Below are 5,000 nucleotides of genomic sequence, written 5' to 3' on the forward strand. Positions count from 1 at the left end.
GTGGGGCTTGTTGCTGGCTATTGGCGGGGCTCCATGGACCAGGGGGAGAGCGCCTCTCTTTGGGGCTTGTTGCTGGCTGTTGGCGGGGCTCCATGGACCAGGGGGAGAGCGCCATGGACCAGGGGGAGAGCACCTGCCATAGCCGAAATAAGAGCACTATAGGCGGCCGCCCTCAGCACATTTGGCCCCCCAAATCCTGGTTCTCAAAAATTTTCAAAGTCAACTTTTTTCAAAATATTTTCAGAGTGCCACTTCCCAGGGGGATTCTCGCCTGCCATAGCCGAAATAGGAGCGCCATGGGCGGCCTCAGTGAGCACATTTGGCCCCCCCATCCTGGAGCGCCATGGACCAGGGGGAGAGCGCCTCTCTTTGGGGCTTGTTGCTGGCTGTTGGCGGGGCTCCATGGACCAGGGGGAGAGCGCCATGGACCAGGGGGAGAGCGCCTCTCTTCGGGGCTTGATGCCTGTTGGCGGGGCTCCATGGACCAGGGGGAGAGCGCCTCTCTTTGGGGCTTGTTGCTGGCTATTGGCGGGGCTCCATGGACCAGGGGGAGAGCGCCTCTCTTTGGGGCTTGTTGCTGGCTGTTGGCGGGGCTCCATGGACCAGGGGGAGAGCGCCATGGACCAGGGGGAGAGCACCTGCCATAGCCGAAATAAGAGCACTATAGGCGGCCGCCCTCAGCACATTTGGCCCCCCAATCCTGGTTCTCAAATTTTTTCAAAGTCAACTTTTTTCGAAATATTTTCAGAGTGCCACCTCCAGCGGGGGCTCTCGCCTGCCATAGCCGAAATAAGAGCACTATGGGCGGCCGCCCTCAGCACATTTGGCCCCCCCATCCTGGAGCGCCATGGACCAGGAGGAGAGCGCCTCTCTTCGGGGCTTGATGCCTGTTGGCGGGGCTCCATGGACCAGGGGGAGAGCGCCTCTCTTTGGGGCTTGTTGCTGGCTGTTGGCGTGGCTCCATGGACCAGGGGGAGAGCGCCATGGACCAGGGGGAGAGCACCTGCCATAGCCGAAATAAGAGCACTATAGGCGGCCGCCCTCAGCACATTTGGCCCCCCCATCCTGGAGCGCCATGGACCAGGAGGAGAGCGCCTCTCTTCGGGGCTTGATGCCTGTTGGCGGGGCTCCATGGACCAGGGGGAGAGCGCCTCTCTTTGGGGCTTGTTGCTGGCTGTTGGCGTGGCTCCATGGACCAGGGGGAGAGCGCCATGGACCAGGGGGAGAGCACCTGCCATAGCCGAAATAAGAGCACTATAGGCGGCCGCCCTCAGCACATTTGGCCCCCCCATCCTGGAGCGCCATGGACCAGGAGGAGAGCGCCTCTCTTCGGGGCTTGATGCCTGTTGGCGGGGCTCCATGGACCAGGGGGAGAGCGCCTCTCTTTGGGGCTTGTTGCTGGCTGTTGGCGTGGCTCCATGGACCAGGGGGAGAGCGCCATGGACCAGGGGGAGAGCACCTGCCATAGCCGAAATAAGAGCACTATAGGCGGCCGCCCTCAGCACATTTGGCCCCCCCATCCTGGAGCGCCATGGACCAGGGGGAGAGCGCCTCTCTTCGGGGCTTGATGCCTGTTGGCGGGGCTCCATGGACCAGGGGGAGAGCGCCTCTCTTTGGGGCTTGTTGCTGGCTGTTGGCGTGGCTCCATGGACCAGGGGGAGAGCGCCATGGACCAGGGGGAGAGCACCTGCCATAGCCGAAATAAGAGCACTATAGGCGGCCGCCCTCAGCACATTTGGCCCCCCCATCCTGGAGCGCCATGGACCAGGGGGAGAGCGCCTCTCTTCGGGGCTTGATGCCTGTTGGCGGGGCTCCATGGACCAGGGGGAGAGCGCCTCTCTTTGGGGCTTGTTGCTGGCTGTTGGCGTGGCTCCATGGACCAGGGGGAGAGCGCCATGGACCAGGGGGAGAGCACCTGCCATAGCCGAAATAAGAGCACTATAGGCGGCCGCCCTCAGCACATTTGGCCCCCCCATCCTGGAGCGCCATGGACAAGGGGGAGAGCGCCTCTCTTCGGGGCTTGTTGCTGGCTGTTGGCGGGGCTCCATGTACCAGGGGGAGAGCGCCATGGACCAGGGGGAGAGTGCCTCTCTTCGGGGCTTGATGCCTGTTGGCGGGGCTCCATGGACCAGGGAGAGAGCGCCTCTCTTTGGGGCTTGTTGCTGGCTGTTGACGGGGCTCCATGGACCGGGGGGAAAGCGCCATGGACCAGGGGGAGAGCGCCTGCCATAGCCGAAATAGGAGCACTATAGGCGGCCGCCCTCAGCACATTTGGCCTGTCGCCGCTGTCCGCTGGCCGCTGTCCGCTGGCCGCTGTCCGCTGGCCGCTGTCCGCTGGCCGCTGTCCGCTTTCCCCTTTACTTTCAGCACTTTCAGCACTTTCAGCACTTCCAGCACTTCCAGCACTTCCAGCACTTCCAGCACTTCCAGCTCTTCCCCCTCTTTCCCTTCTTCCAACTGCGGGCGCGCCGGGCGCACAGGGGCTCGTGCGGAGGGGTGTGTGTGCGTGCATGTGCCGAACAAGGAGGAGAGCGCCTCACTTCGGGGCTTGTCGCTGGCCGTCGGCGGGGCTCCAAGGACCAGGGGGAGAGCGCCTCTCTTTGGGGGCTTGATGCTGGCTGTTGGCGCGTGTCTTCGGGGCTCCACGGACCAGTGGGAGAGCGCCTGTCTTCGGGGCTTGATGCTGGCCGTTTGCGGGACTCCATGGACCAGGGGGAGAGCGCCATGGACCAGGGGGAGAGCGTCTCTCTTCAGGGCTTGACCAGGGCTCCAATCTTCCCATTGAAATGAATGGCGGGTGACCAGGCGTCCAAATCCCCCATTGAAATGAAGGCCGGGTGCCCAGGGCTCCAATCTCCCCAGTGAAATGAATGGCGGGTGACCAGGCGTCCAAATCCCCCATTGAAATGAAGGCCGGGTGCCCAGGGCTCCAATCTCCCCATTGAAATGAATGGCGGGTGACCAGGCGTCCAAATCCCCCATTGAAATGAAGGCCGGGTGCCCAGGGCTCCAATCTCCCCAGTGAAATGAATGGCGGGTGACCAGGCGTCCAAATCCCCCATTGAAATGAAGGCCGGGTGCCCAGGGCTCCAATCTCCCCAGTGAAATGAATGGCGGGTGACCAGGCGTCCAAATCCCCCATTGAAATGAAGGCCGGGTGCCCAGGGCTCCAATCTCCCCAGTGAAATGAATGGCGGGTGACCAGGCGTCCAAATCCCCCATTGAAATGAAGGCCGGGTGCCCAGGGCTCCAATCTCCCCATTGAAATGAATGGCGGGTGACCAGGCGTCCAAATCCCCCATTGAAATGAAGGCCGGGTGCCCAGGGCTCCAATCTCCCCAGTGAAATGAATGGCGGATGACCAGGCGTCCAAATCCCCCATTGAAATGAAGGCCGGGTGACCAGGGCTCCAATCTCCCCATTGAAATGAATGGCGGGTGACCAGGCGTCCAAATCCCCCATTGAAATGAAGGCCGGGTGACCAGGCGTCCAAATCCCCCCATTGAAATGAATGGCGGGTGACCAGGCGTCCAAATCCCCCATTGAAATGAAGGCCGGGTGCCCAGGGCTCCAATCTCCCCATTGAAATGAATGGCGGGTGACCAGACGTCCAAATCCCCCATTGAAATGAAGGCCGGATGCCCAGGGCTCCAATCTCCCCATTGAAATGAATGGCGGGTGACCAGACGTCCAAATCCCCCATTGAAATGAAGGCCGGATGCCCAGGGCTCCAATCTCCCCATTGAAATGAATGCCGGGTGACCAGGCGTCCAAATCCCCCCATTGAAATGAATGGCGGGTGACCAGGCGTCCAAATCCCCCATTGAAATGAAGGCCGGGTGCCCAGGGCTCCAATCTCCCCATTGAAATGAATGGCGGGTGACCAGACGTCCAAATCCCCCATTGAAATGAAGGCCGGATGCCCAGGGCTCCAATCTCCCCATTGAAATGAATGCCGGGTGACCAGGCGTCCATATCCCCCCCCATTGAAATGAATGACGGGTGACCAGGCAGGCGAGAGCCCCCGCTGCAGAGGCTCCAGAGGTGGCACTCTGAAAATATTTCAAAAAAAGTTGACTTTGAAATTTTTGGAGAACCAGGATTTGGGGGGGGGGGGGGCAAATGTGCTGAGGCAGGCCGCCCATAGTGCTCCTATTTCGGCCTGGGCGCGCCAGAGCACCCCCCTGGAAGTGGCACTCTGAAAATAATTAAAAAAAAATGACTTTGAAATTTTTTGAGAACCAGGATTTGGGGGGGGCAAATGTGCTGAGGCAGGCCGCCCATAGTGCTCCTATTTCGGCCTGGGCGCGCCAGAGCACCCCCCTGGAAGTGGCACTCTGAAAATAATTAAAAAAAAATGACTTTGAAAATTTTTGAGAACCAGGATTTGGGGGGGGCAAATGTGCTGAGGCAGGCCGCCCATAGTGCTCCTATTTCGGCCTGGGCGCGCCAGAGCACCCCCCTGGAAGTGGCACTCTGAAAATAATTAAAAAAAAATGACTTTGAAATTTTTTGAGAACCAGGATTTGGGGGGGGCAAATGTGCTGAGGCAGGCCGCCCATAGTGCTCCTATTTCGGCCTGGGCGCGCCAGAGCACCCCCCTGGAAGTGGCACTCTGAAAATAATTAAAAAAAAATGACTTTGAAAATTTTTGAGAACCAGGATTTGGGGGGGGCAAATGTGCTGAGGCAGGCCGCCCATAGTGCTCCTATTTCGGCCTGGGCGCGCCAGAGCACCCCCCTGGAAGTGGCACTCTGAAAATAATTCGAAAAAAGATGACTTTGAAAATTTTTGAGAACCAGGATTTGGGGGGGCAAATCTGCTCAGGCAGGCCGCCCATAGTGCTCCTATTTCGGCCTGGGCGAGCCAGAGCCCCCCCTGGAAGTGCCCCATTCATTTTCAATGGCCGGGTGACCAGGCGTCGAAAAATGCCATAGGAAATGAATGGGGCCCATTCATTTTCAATGGCCGGGTGACCAGGGGGCCAGTACCACCTGCCG

This window comes from Vanacampus margaritifer, unplaced genomic scaffold (genome assembly GCF_051991255.1).
Source record: "Vanacampus margaritifer isolate UIUO_Vmar unplaced genomic scaffold, RoL_Vmar_1.0 HiC_scaffold_168, whole genome shotgun sequence".
NCBI classification, from domain to species: Eukaryota; Metazoa; Chordata; class Actinopteri; order Syngnathiformes; family Syngnathidae; genus Vanacampus; species Vanacampus margaritifer.